Here is a 16,824-nt window from a genome sequence, read left to right as displayed (position 1 = left end):
ACCCTGTTTCATAGATGGGTGTCTGTTCCCCATGTCCTCATATAATAGGAAGAGCAGGAGAACTCTCTCGCGTTCTTTGTAGAGACACCTATTCACTGGAGGTTAAGATTTCAATGCATCAATTTTAGGAGGAATACATTCAGTCCATAACAGCAACAGAAAAATGAATCTCATAGTCATAATGATCAGTAAACGAAGCTGGAAATAAAAGAATATTTTTATCTATAGTGCGATTCCATCGATATGAGGCTCAAGAGGAGGCAAACTTATTCTCTGATAACTGAAACTGGAATAGTGATTACCTCTGGATAGAATCATTACTAGATGCTCAAGGGAGATTTTTGAGATATTGAAACTATTCTATAACATTTTTTAAAGATTTTATTTATTTGTCAGAAAGAGAGAGAGCACAAACAGGCAGAGCAGGAGAGAGAAGCAGGCTCCCCACTGAGGAGGAAGCCCAATGCAGGGCTTGATCCTAGGACCGCAAGATCATAACCTGAGCCAAAGGCAGATGCTTAACTGACTGAGCCACCCAGGCACCCCTCCATAACTTTATCTAAATGTGTGCATACATGTAAATTCTTCACATTGTACACATAACCATATTATGATATATGTCAGTAAAGCATTTACAACATAATAATGTAATTTTTATTAACAAATTAAAGAAGAAATATATATATTAATATTAGTAGATGTAAAAACAGCTTGGATAACATAGTTCCCTTTTGTGATTACTATAAACAAAATAAATTTTTAAAATTCCTCTTAATAAACTAGAATAGAGGGCAAATACTTGAATCTGGTAATAGGTAGTTACTTAACACTGTTTTAGATGCCTCATATTTAAGAGTAAAACATTATATTATGATTTATCTAGTATAATGCAGAGGCCTCTTTTAGGCAACCAACTTGAAAAATGGAGTAAAGGAGCCCACAGGAACCTCTAACTGCTGGGGTTAGTATAAACTGGCCAACTAGGCAACCCATCTCAAAATATCCATAAGCCTTAGCAGACCAATGGGTTACTTACACTCTGACACAGGTACTAAAAAAGGAAAATTATTCCATATCTCTCCATACCTCACCACTTCCCACCTTTAACTATGGCCCCCAACATTGCCTCTTGGCAAACAGTCTCTGCTTTGCTGCCCTCTGCTCCCTTGTGATGTATTCAATAAACTTCTATTTCCTTTGTTCTGCCTTGGATGAATTCTTTCACCACTGCACTAACAGCTTCCACCCAGTTGGGCCACCCTACATTCGCTGGTCCCCGCCAAATAGGGAGAGAAATCACATGAACTACCTTGAGTTTCCTTACTAAATTCAGAAAACAGATAAGGATGACCTTTAACAATGCCTCCTTCATATTTTACTGAAAATTCTACCTAACCCAGTAAGATTAGAAAAATAAGTAAAGGTATAAAGTTTAGGAATAAGAATTAACATTATCACTATTTGTAGACTATATAATTCTTTACTTTAAAAAAAGTTAGAAAAATTGCGTTGCTGACTCTGATTTCAATAAAATGTCAATTGAATTATATATTATCAACAAATTATTAGAAAATGTAATTTCACAAAAACATATCATTACAATAGCAACTAAAAGTGTAAAATTTCTAGGAATTATTTTAACAAGATTTATTTAGAATCTCATTGTAGAATATTATAAGAGTTTTATTTAGTGAGTTTAAAGTAGATCCATATAAATAGATACATATAGCTCAGAAATAATGGAATGCAAGGTTAAAATTATGATTCTCGGGATCCCTGGGTGGCGCAGCGGTTTGGCGCCTGCCTTTGGCCCAGGGCGCGATCCTGGAGACCCGGGATCGAATTCCGCATCGGGCTCCTGGTGCATGGAGCCTGCTTCTCCCTCTGCCTGTGTCTCTGCCTCTCTCTCTCTCTGTATGACTATCGTAAATAAATTAAAAAAAAAATTAAAAAAAAATAAAATTATGATTCTTATTCTGAAAGATTTAATGGAGCTTTCAAATTTATTCTAAAATCTTTGTGGAAGGACAAAAGAGCATCAATATTCAGGAAAAATTTCAAGAACTGTGTTGTGTGTGTGTGGGGGGGAAGGAATACAGTGGGGCTTGTTCTTTCAGATAAATATCTAGTCTTATATAAACTTAGAATAATGAAGATTGTGTGATATAATTATGGAAAAATGGACTAGCAAAATCAGATTTTTAAATATATAAAGAGATGCATGCATTTATGGAAACTGGATAAATGATAGATGGAAAATTTGATAAGTGATTTGAGTGTAAAAATGAATTATTCAGAAAATGGCATTGGGGCAAAAGGTTATCATATGGAAAAGATTAATTAGAAACATAGAAGTGTCATAATTAATTAATTCCAGAATAATAAAAGAGATAATTTTGAGATAGAATAACTTCATGAACTTGTTCTAAGAAAGAGTTTATTTATTTATTTTTTAAGATATGAGAATATTTAAACCATATGGAAAAGAAAGTTAACTTTTTACATTAAAATGTAAAATTTCTGTATCCATGCATAAGGGGGACCATGAGTGAAACAATAACTTGTACATTGACATTAGCAGATTCCCTACACAGAATTGCTATTTATTGGGTGGATATTATGTGTCAGGCATGTTCAGAGTTCTAGGAATAAAATAGTTAAAAAAGAGACAAAAATTCATGTCCTCATGGAGATTCCATCCTGGCCCTACAGCTGCTGTGTGGTAAAATCAGAGTTTGAACCCATTTCTGCCAACTCTAAAGGTCCTGCTTTATGAAGTGATAAATACATTGACATTGTATATTGATGCATCACTTTATAAATATTGTGAGCTTGGTAAAATGGGGTTATCCCTGACAATTGGATTAATTAACTCGGTTAGGACAGAATCTTAACCTGCAAAGATCAAGCATTTATTTATAATGAATTCACTATTGAAATGAAAGTAATCTTGAAAGGATTCAGCCTTTCCAGAAGACAGTCCATCTTGTAGTATATAGAGATACAAATGTATTAGGAACTCAAATAAATAAGAAAAATAATGGGAAAATGTGCAAACAAAAGGTAACAGGTAATTGATCATAAAAGAGGATCATTAATAATATAAAACATACTTCATTTTACTGGTAGTCAGGCAATTTGACATTCAAAGCAAAAGGAGATACTGTTGCTTACTCATCCAATTGGTAAAATTTAAAGTCAGTCAACTCGAGTGTTGGAGTAAATATGGAGCAATACAAACTCTTACCTACTACTGGTGAGAGTGTAAATTATATGTCATTGTTGAGAGACAGCAGAATGCTAATGTTTAATAAAGCTGAATCCATCCATACTTTGTGACCCACCAGATCCAATTCTACATGTGTAGCTTAAAGACATAAACAAAAATGTTTACTGTGATCATGTTTCTATTAGAAAAAAATTGAAAAAAAGACCATCCATTAACAGAAAGATAAATATATATTATAATCTATCCATCTAATAAAAATAGATAACCATGATAATGAATGGTCTAGAGCTTTTTTATCAACAAAGATAAATCTCTAAACATAATTTGGAACACTGTGGATGAGAAAAAGATGCTTTAAATATCCTATTAAATGAATTTGAAAACATGTAAAACATTACTAGATATGGATTATGGATTCATGCATATGTTGTAAATGTATTTTTTTTAAGTATGAGAAATTCTTAATTGTTACAGCGTTTTCCTTTTTGAAGGAGGAAGGTAAATCCAACTGAAGAAGTGAATTATAGAGGTTTCCTGTGATTTTAACATTTTCTTAATCCGGGCATTATGAATGTATATATTTATATTTACATACATAATTTCTATTATTCTTTATACATTCTGAATGTCAGAAATGCTTTATTTTTAATATATAAAATCATAGGTATCTCCAAAAATTTGTTTTATTTTATTTTCTCATCCTAAATGCACCATTTCTTATATCACTATGATAATCACATACTCTAGTATTATAAACACAAAGTCCAGTGAATTAATTAAGCAAAAAATATTTACTTGCTGATCTTTCTATTTTAAGATATGAAGCTAATATTGTATTTTGTAATGTGTTGGGATTTTAAACTGTAGCCAAAAGAGATGTTTCAAAGGATGATACTGCTGACTTGTGAAGCCATAAGCATAAAAACATCCCACATTATCTACTCTGATGGTGAAACTAACACAAAGGGAGATTACTGTTACCTTTGAAGAACACCACAACATACCCAAGATTGTCCAAATCCAATAGTCGCTGCCCCCTTTCAAAACAAACCATTTCATCCAAAAAGAAAGAGTCGTGATATGTGTTCTGAAAGAATAATGTTATATCTCACTTTTATTTTTTTTAATTTTTTTTTAAGATTTATTTATTTATGATAGACATAGAGAGAGAGAGGCAAAGACACAGGAGGAGGGAGAAGCAGGCTCCATGCCGGGAGCCCGACGTGGGACTCGATCCCGGGACTCCAGGATCTCGCCCTGCCAAAGGCAGATGCTAAACCGCTGAGCCACCCAGGGATCCCCTATATCTCACTTTTAAACTTTGGTTTAAAATTGAACATATGGGAAGCTTTCACAAAATACATTTCCCTCAGGGGAGGCCTATGAGGTAAAGAAACCCAGGCATTGTTTCTCATTATAAATATGTTGAAATACATAACTGCCCAGGCGTTTCCAATGTGAAATCCTAATTATGAATGATGGATTAATCCAATAAGACAAAATTACGTTACCTGAACTTACACTGATCTTTGCATGTACTCTGGAGATATTTTTGCTGGACTCAACACCATGATTATGTTAAGCGCCATGTTTAGAAAGAAGAGCCTGAAGAAATTCAATATACCTTATGTATACTTTTGGTCTTTTTCCTGTATTCCAGCTCCCTGTCTTTTTACATAGCAAATAATTCATAGAACATTCTTCAGGCTATTTTACCCTAAGACAAAGTAGAATTGAGAATTAATTAGAGTCCTTTGGAAATTAACATCTCATTCTGATAATACAAGTGTTGACTTATTAACCATTTGTCATTTTTAGTAGTGATTGATGACCTTGTTTTTTTTTTAATTTTATGGATTACAATTTTAAAGTCGATAATAAAGCACTGATACATAATTTATAGGGAAAAAAGAAAAATCAGTAACCTCTTCACAAGATGAATATGTTAAGCATCAAAAAACTTACCTCAATTTCCCAACCAAGAAGACATTAAGGAACAGAAAATAATATATTTTAGCTTCATATTAATCATTTAGAATCACCAGAGGGACAAAACCCATTGTTCTTTTCATAACTGTCTAAATTCATAAAGTTTCAAAAGAACAGTCACTTGGTCAAATTCAACACAGAAGCTGTATTCATCATAAAGGTAATGGGAGTTTGTACTTAGTTACATTTTAGCTGAAAAACAAAAAATACCACCTCTCTCTTTTACTTCTGTTTAATGATCTGTGTATCAAAAGCCAAAAGGTCCACTTCACTGGAAGTCTACTTTATCAGTTGATTTCTGTTACTGAATGGTTACATATTTAAACAATGTTTCTATGAGAGGCATCCTATTGGGAAGTCCTTAAGGGTGTCAGATGACAAAATAATAGCAGGTGTGATGATACAGTCAACACACATTGTGGAATAGATATCATTTATTTCTCCTAATAACCTTGTATGATAATTTTGAATATACAGTTGGCCCTTGAACATGAGTTTGTACTGCATGGGTCTTATATGTGGACTTTTTTCAATAAATACAGCACAGTATTGTAAATGTATATTTCCTTCCTCATAGTTGTCTTAATAACATTTTCTTTTTTCTAGCTTACTTTATTATAAGAATACAGTATATAATGTATATAATATGTATAACATACAAAATATGTGTTGATTGTTTATGTTACCAATAAGGCTTCAGGCCAACAATAGGCTATTAGTAGTGAAGATTTTGGGGAGATGAAAGTTATCCATGGATTTTCAACTGCACAGGGTGGGAGGTTAGTACCTCTAACTCCCTCGTTGTTCAAGGTCCATACTATTCATTTCTTAAGGGAGAGACAGGGAAAAAGAAACATTCTAAAGACAATATCATCCTTTGGGAGTCACATATAATTTAGGGAAAGGAAAAAGAAAGAGGTTTCCGCAAAATGACAGTAATAGATAAAAGATAAATTGTCAGAAAGAAAGGAAGAGAACTATATAAGAGAAATGATCTAGAAGTCAGAGGAGGAACATAACAAACAAGCTTTGCAAGTGGGGATGAATCAGCATTCTACCACAAGTTGGCCATGTCCCAGGCATTTTAGAAGTGTCCTGTCAATGAATCATTACATTGCCTAACTGCCCTGTGTGGTAGGTAATTTTTCTCAATTTATAGGTGACACTATTTTGGTTAGCTAAGACTTTCAAAGTCCGTTTAAATAAGAAATATAATGTGTCATTTTATCTATTCTTCCATTCAAATGAGAGAAAAGGAAGTAACAATGATCAACTTCTGGCTTTTCAAAGAAACTATCCAAATATTTATGCCTTTGAGAAAACAGAGATATCAATTTAAATATTATTTCAGGCCACTATTTTATTAAGTAAAGCAATCAATTGGAATAACACATCTCCTAGAGTTTAAAGTTTAGTTTAGTAAGACACAACAACAATATCAGAAGTCTTGTGGTTTTGCAAGGTCTCATCATTGAATTTAAACCTCTTAATAATGCTTTGGCGCAAAATATTATGTGATTTTCTTGCAGAGGTAATATTTTTATCTCACCTTTTATAACTTTTTTTTAAAAAACAGTGATTAGAAAGTTTTATATTTTATGACTTAAAACTGGAGTTTCTTTGGTTAGCCCCAAGGGAAAAAGAGGATAGCTGGAAAACTTAACCCCTATGATATAAAAAGGAAAAGGTCAGAATAGGATAATTAAGAAACAGCAAATGGAGGATGTCATGGTTTAGAGCTGTATTATTTTGCATCTAATGTAAGTAATGCATGAATGTCTGTCAGTGACAGCACTGTTTGGACACTTATATCTGCCTAAAGCCAAAACTTATGCGGGCTCAATTATCTCTTGCCCTCTCACATCCAAGGACATTTTCAGGGGATATAGCCCAGAGAATGTAAGACAAATGGGGGCAGTGGGGTGGGGAGGAGAAAGTGTCAGAAATTTGACATGGAAGAAACAATAATGGGGAAAGAATTGAGATTCATAACCAAAGGGGATATGGGAAAATAGTAGAAACTATAGTTTTGGAGTACCTGGGTGGCTCAGATGGTTAAGCATCTACCTTCGGCTCAGGTCGTGATCTCAGGGTCCTGGGATCAAGCCCCACATCAGGCTCCCAATTCAGTGGGGAGTCTGCATCTCCCTCTGCCTCTCCTCCTGTTTGTACTCTTTCTGTCTCTTTCTCATATGTATATATTTTTTTAAATCTTAAAAAAAACTATAGTTTTATCAACATGGCAGAAATACTATAACCTTAAAACCTACACATAACCTAAGAAATGCTGGATTCCATATGAAAATTAATGTATAGCCAAGTTTTCAAGAAAGAAAGGAAAATATAAAGATGACAAAAATGAAGCAGAGATGAAAACGAAAGTGTGAAGTAACATGAGCTGATGCTGTAGCAGCCTTGGACTTTGGCTTTGGAAACTAGAAGCAGGAATCTTAACTTTCTTCAGGAATAGATCCTGAGCCTGAATGAGGGGGAGATTTAAAGCTGGGATCTCCTTCGATAAAGTCAGGACTTTAAAAGGCTTCCCACTCTGTAAGAGCATTCCCTAGAAAAAAAAGTCTTCAGTGCAGTTTGATCGCGAGAAGCTCCATTGCCTCTGTAAGGGCTTTGGTGAGAAAGATTAATGAGTGCACCGAGGAAACATCAAATTTCAGGCTTGTGTCTTATTTGGCTATGAATTCAAATTTCTAATATATAAGTAGAATGGGCACCCCCATATCAAGGTAATAATTTAAATTTTCTTTCTTTTTCTTTCTTTCTTTCTTTCTTTCTTTCTTTCTTTCTTTCTTTCTTTCTCTTTCTTTCTTTCTCTTTCTATTTTCTTTCTCTTTCTTTCTTTCTTTCTTTCTTTCGAGAGAGAGAGAGAGAGAGAGAGACAGAGAAAGAGCATGTGTACACACAGGCACGCACAAGTGGTGGGAAGGGCAGAGAATCTCAAGGAGACTCTGTGCTGAGCATGGAACCCTACATGGGCTCAATCCCAGGACCTTGAGATCATGACTTGGGCCAAAATCAAGAGTCCGTGGCTTAACTGACTGAGCCACCTAGGCCATGTTGCCATGTTTCTGATAGATGAGGGGTTTCTAGGGTAACTACATACAAAACCCTATTGAGTTAAATACTCATAACCAAGACCACAAGGGATTCACAAAAGGGGGGGAAATGTCCATTGAAAATAAATTCAAAGAAAAAAATAAGGAACAAATCCATATATTAAAAAATTTGCCAACACCACATAAAACAGAAACCCAGAACTTGAAGCACTAAAGGGACATTGCAAAAGAATAAAAATGTATGCCAAAAAATGACTTATGAGTCAAACCCTAATGGATAGGTCATAGAAGAAATTAGACACCAGCTGAGGAGGTAGTTGTTGAAGTGAGAGTTAGGCCTGAGAAAAATTTATGGAATGCAGTGTGATGAATCAAATAGATTTTTAAAATATGGAAAAGAGAGTAGAAACCTAGATGACAGATTTCACATCACTAATAATAGTTTTATAAGAAAAACTAGAGTCTCTAAAAGAGAGTGATAGCAAAGAAAGAAACATATTTGACAAGAAAAAGACTTTTTTTTTTCAGAATTCATCAGAGAGTCCTCAGTTTTAAAAGTAAGGAAAATGAGGAAAACCAAGGGTAAGAAAAAAAAAGCTCTTAACAGGAACTAAATTAAAAAAAAAAGAATTCATTCATAAAGGAACATTAATTCACTGAATACAAGCTTCATAATAGCAAAAACATAGGAGATAAGACAACAGTGCTGAGAGAAAATTATCAAACAAAAATCACATACTTGGCTAAATCATCTTGTAAAATGAGAGCATAGAGACAAATATAGATTGAGATAATTTACGATTTAAACCCTTATTGAGAGAATGAATAATGGATAGACTTTATGAAGAAGGTATTTGAATTCAGATGAGGGAGATGAATGTTAGACATAGTAGTCAACAATTGAGATAGGTGAACATGTAAGTAAATCTAAATAAGTTATAACTGTGTAGAATCACACATGTTGGAGGAGTCCATATATAATATTCTTCTTCACCTGAATTGAAATACAAGAAATATTCATCAGACCTAGGTAGATATAGATGAAAACACCAGTTTTCATTAACCAATATATCTGTATATTGGAATATATGCTTTTTAAAATTTTTTTTTTGGAATATATGCTTTAGGTGTAGAACTAGACTAGTTTGAAAATCTACTCTGAAATAAAGTTACTCCTCAAAATGGCAGCTGCTCCGAAATTTACAATCGGCCAAGAGTACATTTTACAGGAAGTCTGATGTCAAAGAGCAAGGAGTTTATCAGACCATATCTGACCCCTCCCAAATTCACTATGGGTTCTTACCACTTCTCTTGGAAGGTATAACAATCAGTTTCATATAATTTATGTGGCTGTAATAAATAATGTAGAAATTTTCTAGGATTACAACAGGAAGTCTTTATTTCTTGATCATATAAGAGGACTTTATCCCTAGTCTCATTAGTAATTAGAGGAGATGTCCTTCTTTGGGAGATGCTATTCTCATGGCTGAAAAGGCATATACATTCCAACCATGTGTTGGCTCTTTCATTGGGAGGTTGCCCATGTCACATCTACTTGTATTCCATTGGCTGAAATTTTGCACAAGTCTGATCCGAACAAATAACATAACCTACCAAATTAATAAATGAGGGAGTTAGGCAAGAGACAGCCCATAGTGTCCATTGTCCCTATGGAAGAAAGAAGCAAGAGAAAGGATCTGTCCCCAAGATAATAGTGACCAATTTTGTATTCATGTGGGTGTGTGGGGAGGTAGGTGTTTATAAAATAAGATGAGATGAATAATCCAGACAATATAATGTAATGTAGAAAAGTAATTAAAAATAAATAATATCTTTAAGAGAAAGAAGTACTAATTTTTGACACTGTTAAACTTTTATTCATTTACTGTTTTTAAGTACAATAAAAATTCTTAGAAATTAAGTATAGGAAAATTTAAAAGGGGAATCAATTAAATTAGTGCAAACAAGTAGAATACTAGTAGTAGATAGAGGAAGTAAAAGAAAAGCAGGTTAATTGAAAAAATAACACAAAATGGAAGACATAAAATCAAATGTATTAGGAAGCATAATGAATGTAAATAAAGCAAACTCAGCAGTTAAAGTCCAGAGATAACTGGACTGGACAAAACAAAACAAAACCTGTATGTTATTTTTCTGAAATGCAAAAGCATGGAAAATTTGAACATGAAAAAAAAAAGGGAGAATTGATGTCAGGCAAACACTTAACCTATGTAAAGATAGGAAGCTATGTTAATATCACACAAAAGAGACTTTAAGACACAACACCTACAGTGGATAGAGTATACTTAGTTACATATTCTGAAATTGTAAACACTAAATATAATCACAAAACATTTAAAGGAAAATTTGACAGAATGGCAAGGAGAAATTAACAAATCCATAATTATGAGAAATTTTAACGTCTGTTTCTCATAAATTTTAGTTAAACTAGATGACATATCAGTAATGATATAAACTATTTAAATGCAATTATTTTTATATCTGATGGCTGCAATAACAATTATCTAAACACCTACTTCCAACAACTAATATACAGTCTTCTCTCATACATGAAATATTCAGAAAATAGATATCTTAGGACAAAAAGATTCTCACTATGTTTTGAAAATTGATGTTATAGAGACCATATATTCTCATCATAACATAATAATGATGGAAGCCAATTACCTGAGAAATTAAAAACATAAATCTAAATAATTCATGGTTCAAAGAATAAAACATAATGGACATTTTAAACATTCAAAACTGAATAATTCACAAAATACAGCTTCTGTTAACTTCCTTTTGCTGCCATAACAAATTGCCAAGAGCTTGGTGTCTTAAAACGGCATGGATTCTTATCTTACTATTTTGGAGGTCAGAGTTTGAAATGAATCTTGGCTAAAATTAAGGTTCAGCAGGGCCGCAGTCCATCCTGGAGGCTCTAGGGGAGAATGTGTTCCCTTGTCTTTTCTGGTTTCTGGGAGCCACCTGCATTCCTTCTTTCACGACCCCTTTCACCTTCAAAGAGTCTTGAGTGTCACTGCAGGATTCTGACTTCTGACATCTCTCTTTTTCTTATAGGGATTCTTATCAGTACAGTGAGCCTACTTAGTTAATCCAGGATAACTTTCCAACTGAAAATCAGCTGATTAGAAAATTTAATTCCAGAGGCACCTGGGTGGTTCAGCGGTTAAGTGTTTGCCTTTGGCTCAGGTCGTAATCCCGGGGTCCTGGAATCGAGTCCCGCATCAGCCCCCCACAGGGAGCCTGTTTCTCCCTCTGCCTGTGTCTCTGCTTCTCTCTGTGTGTCTCTTATGAATAGGTAAATAATTTTAAAAAAATAAAAGAAAAGAAAATTTAATTCCATCTGCAACCTAAATTGCCCCTTGCTATGTAACATGGCATATTTACAAGTCCCGGCATTAGCATGTGAACATCTTTGATGGGGTGAGGGAGGGACTATTCTGCCAAAGTATTATTTTGAGGGGAAAATAAAGACAAATACTATAGAGAAGAAAGGTCAAATTATTTTTTTTTAAGATTTAGTTATTTATTTTAGAGAGATAGCAAGCAGGGGGAGGGGTAGAGAGAGAGGGAGACAAGCAAACTCCCCCGCGCTGGGTGAAAAGCCTGATGCAGGGCTTGATCCCAGGACCCGATGCCAAAGCCAGGAGTCAGATGCCCAACTGAGCCACCCAGGCACCCTAAAAGGCGAAATTTTTGAGGTTCATGCCCATTTTTAAGAAGCCAGGAAAAGAAAACCAGAATAAATCAAATAAAAGATGTAGAAAATATTTATGATAAGGAAAAACATTTAATGAAATGGAACACATAAATGTTAGAGGATTGCAAAAGCCAAAGCTGCCTCTTGAAATAAACAATAAAAATTAAAACAAAGACTTTTGCAAATTCAGTCTAGAAAAATGAACTATTCAACATAAAAGATAATGTGAAGAATATATAGTTAAGATGGAGCAGAGATTTAAAATACAACATAAAATGAAAATGTTAAGACAATAATTTGAAAATTAACACTTTCTATAAAAAATGTAACTTATTAAAAGTGGTTCAAGAAGAAATTGTTTAAAACCATAAACCTATAATCATTAAAGAAGTGAGATCAGTATTGAGAAATCTACCGATGAAATGTTTTCAGCCCATAAGGATTTAAAAAGCAAATTCTACTACATCTTCAAGGAACAGACAGTTCAGAGAATTGAAAAAGAGGTAATATCTCCCAAATTTATTTTATTAGGCCAGTGAAATTTTGGCACACAAAACAGAATAGTCTGTTAAAAAAAAAGAGGAATGGGGGATCCCTGGGTGGCACAGCGGTTTAGCGCCTGCCTTTGGCCCAGGGCGCGATCCTGGAGACCGGGATCGAATCCCACGTCGGGCTCCTGGTGCATGGAGCCTGCTTCTCCCTCTGCCTGTGTCTCTGCCTCTCTCTCTCTCTCTCTCTCTCTCTCTCTCTCTGACTATCATAAATAAATAAAAATTTTAAAAAATAAAAAATAAATTTAAAAAAGAGGAATGAAAAAGAAAATGTAGAGGACAGATCAATTTCTTCTATAGATACAAAAATCTTTACAAAACTAAGCAATGTAGTAAGTCATAGAATGTATTAAAAATGTTTGTGTTTCACAGAAAGGCAGACAGTATAAAATTAGAATCTTTGTTATAATCTATAAGAAGAAAACTGTAGCACAAACTGCATGACTTAAAACAACAGAAATTTATTGTCTTGCTGTTCTGGAAGCTAGACGTCTAAAATCAAGATATTGGCATGACCATTCTTCTTCTGAAACTGATAGGGGAATCCTTTTTTGCCTTCTCCTAAGTTTCTGGCAGTTTGCCAGCAATCTTGGACATTGATTGTAGATGCATCTTTCCCAGCCTCCATCTTCATGTGGCCTTCCCTTGTGTGTCTTCATATCATTGTCCCTCTGTGAATGGTGATGCTGTGTTGTATATTTGAAAGTTGCTAGGAAAGTAGATCTTAAAACTTCTCACAAGGGAAAAATTGTATTTATGTAAGGTAAGGGATGTTAACTGAACTTACTGTGATAATCACACTGCAGTATATACATTTATCAAATCATTGTATTGTATACCTTAAACTTCTACATGTTGATTATATCTCAATACAAAGTGGGGTTGTAGAAGAACTCTCTCCAAGAATTTTAATTTAGTACATTGTTCTTCAAAAATCTAATGTTAAATAGTACATCTCTCTAATTATTATTTTAATTTTTTATTTTAATTCCAGTTATTTAATATACCGTGTTATGTTAGTTTCAGGTATACAATATAATGTTTCCAAATTCCATACATCACTCAGTGCTCATCACAAGTGTACTCCTTAATCCCTTATTTCACCCATCCCTCCACCTACCTCACCTCTGGTAACTATCAGTTTGTTTTTTATAATTACGAATCTACTTCCTGGGGTGCCGGGGTGGCTCAGTCAGTTAACCATCTGCCTTCGGCTCAGGTTGTGGTCCCAGGGTACTGGGATCGAGTCCTGAATCAGGATCTCTGCTCTGTGGGGAGCCTGCTTCTCCCTTTGCCTGCTCATCCTCACCCTGCTTGTGCTCTCTTTCTCTCTCAAATAAGTAAATAAAATCTTTTTTTTTTTTTTTTTTGTAAAGCCTTTTCTGGATTTTCTCTCTCTTTTTTCCCTTCTGCTTGTTTGTTTAGTTTCTTAAATTCTACACGTGGGTGAAATAATATGGTATTTGTCTTTCTCTGACTTATTCCACTTAGCATTACATTTTCTAGCTCCATCCATGTCCTTGCAAGTGGCAAAATATCATTCTTTTTTATGCTTGAATTATATTCCATTGTATATATGTACATCTTTTTTTTATCCATTCATCAGTTGATGGACACTTGGGTTGCTTCCATATCTTGGCTATTGTAAAGAACACTGCTATAAACATAGGAGTATATGTATACCTTTGAATTAGTATTTTTGTATTCTTTGGCTAAATGCCCAGTAGTGCAATTATGGATCATAGGGTAGTTCAATTTTTAACTTTTCGAGGAACCCCAATACTGTTTTACACAATGGCTGCACCACTTTGTGTTCCCACCAACGGTGCAAGAGGGTTTCTTTTTTTCCACATTCTCCCCAACACCAATTGTTTGTGTTGTTGATTTTAGCCATTCTGACATGTGTGAGGTGATATCTCACTGTAGTTTTGATTTGTATTTCCTTGATTTTGAGTGATGTTGACGGTGTTTTTATTTATCTGTTGGCCACCTATATGTCCTTTTTGGAAAAATGTCTATTCATGTCTTCTGCCCATTTTTAAATTGGATTATTTGTTTTTTGAGTATTGAGTTTTATAAGTTCTTTATATATTTTGGATCTTAAGCCTTCATCATATATGTCATTTGCAAATATCTTCTCCCATTCTGTAGGCTGCTATTCAGTTTTGTTGATTATTTCTTCCTTCGCTGTGCAGAAATGTTTTATTTTGATATAGTCCATGTCTCTCTAATTCTCAACACTTTGGAGGAAAGAAGTGATTTTTAAATTTTAGGTCTAGTGTACTGGTTTAAAAAGGAGACTTGTGCAGGAGTCTGCCTGGGTTCAATTTCTACCTTTGTTGCTTTCAAGACATGTGACCTTGGGCAAGTGGTGCTACCTCTTTGAGCCTTTTAGAAGAAACTCAAAACTTCTATGTTTATCAGCAGAGTGACAATGGTCACATGCAGGTGTGCTATACTTAGTAGAAAATGGATAGCTTGGTACAAAGTGGCCATATTATGGAACCGACTAAATGTTAACAAATACATAGTATAGATAGTTACATAAAAACAGCCTTGGTTCCATCTGAATGAGCATTAATTTTAGATTACTGGTATTCAGATTAGCAAGGATTTATTTTTAAAATTTTTTAAAAGATCTTTTATTTATTCATTAATGAAAGACATAGAGAGGCAGAGACACAGGCAGAGGGAGAAGCAGGCTCCATGAAGGAAGCCCAATGTGGGACTTGGTCCCAGGACTCCAGGATCATGCCCCTTGCCAAAGGCAGATACTCAACTGCTGAGCCATACAGGCATCCCTAGCAAAGATTTAATAAAGATCAAAAGTACCCCAGTACTTTAAAAGAAAAGAAAATAAATTAAACAGGGACTCAGATGTTTGTGTGCCAATGTTCACTGCACACCATGTTCAACAATTAAAGTCAGATAGTCAAAGATGGAAACAACTCAAGTGTCCACCAACAGATGAATATAAATATATAGACATACAATTATATTCAGGCATAAAAAGAAATGAAGTTCTGATAGATGCTACAACATGGAAGAAACTTGAAAACATTATGTTAACTGAAAAAAGCCAGACACAAACAAATATTGTACCATTCTATTTATATGAAATATCTAAAATAGGCAAATTCATAAAGACAGGAAGTAGTTTAGAGGTTATCAGGAGCTGGGGAGAGGAAATAATGGAGAGCTATCGCTTAATAGTTACAATTCCTCGTTGGAGGGATGACAAAGTTTAGAAACAGCTAGTGGAGATGGTTGTACAACATTGTAAATGTAAGCTAATGACACTGAATTGTACACTTTAAATCATTAAAATGGCAAATTGTATGCTATATATATTTCTATAATAAGAAAATTAAAATTAAAAAGCTATAGCTGTAGTGATTCATACTCGCCTGGTTTTTCTCTTACCTCTTGGGGAATTAGAATTTAAGTATTAAAATCTAGAATATTAAGAACATATAACTTATATTTTACTAAAATATGCTATATTCCATATTTTTCCTCCTTCCTCCTATTATCTATAATTCTAGGAATTTTCTTCTTTTAAACTGAAGTATAGTTAATACACAATGTTACATTAATTTTAGGTGTACAACATAGTCTACAAGTCTATATATTAGGTTATGCTCACCACAAGTGCAGCTGCCATCTGTCAGCATACCACACTGTGACAATACCATTGTCACATTTTAGACTATATTCTCTATGTTTTATCTTTAATCCCCTGACTTATTCATTCCATAACTGGAAGCCTGTATCTTTGACCCCCTCACCGTTCCCACCCCCCTGGCAACCATTAAGCTTCTTTATAGAATAAAAAGGTTGTACTATATACACATCTTTTTTTTGGTTTCCCAAAACATGATACAGCTCCTCAATAAAGGAAGTGCCATAGAGCATATCCATTTGAAGCTATGAGGCTTTTATTTATAATATATGACTTGAGGTCACTTTAAAACCATGAAATAACAAGCCATGTTATTACACAATTCTGCCTCCATGATTTTAAAGAAGCTGCTCAATGAGATGATCACCTTGTGATCACCTAATCTCATCAAGCACAAAAGAAGCCACTCATGTCTTTAATGCTATCTATGTTTACAAAATCCATATTAACATTTAGAGGTATGGAATTCCAGTGGAAATAGTTATCTTTATATTTCATTAAACAGCAATAGGAAAATCAACTCTTGTCCTTTCTCTAACAGAGAGAGGAATTATATTCTCTCTTTTAGAGGAATA

General features: G+C 34.2%; 1 pseudogene; it reads right to left on the bottom strand.

The window, feature by feature from the left end:
* The window catches only part of LOC129508667 (DNA-3-methyladenine glycosylase-like), a 91,954-nt pseudogene that overhangs the window by 35,838 nt on the left and 39,292 nt on the right, over positions 1-16,824 (bottom strand).

This window comes from Nyctereutes procyonoides, unplaced genomic scaffold (assembly GCF_905146905.1).
Source record: "Nyctereutes procyonoides isolate TBG_1078 unplaced genomic scaffold, NYPRO_anot_genome, whole genome shotgun sequence".
NCBI classification, from domain to species: domain Eukaryota; kingdom Metazoa; phylum Chordata; class Mammalia; order Carnivora; family Canidae; genus Nyctereutes; species Nyctereutes procyonoides.
This window is presented reverse-complemented; position numbering and strand designations above follow the sequence as displayed.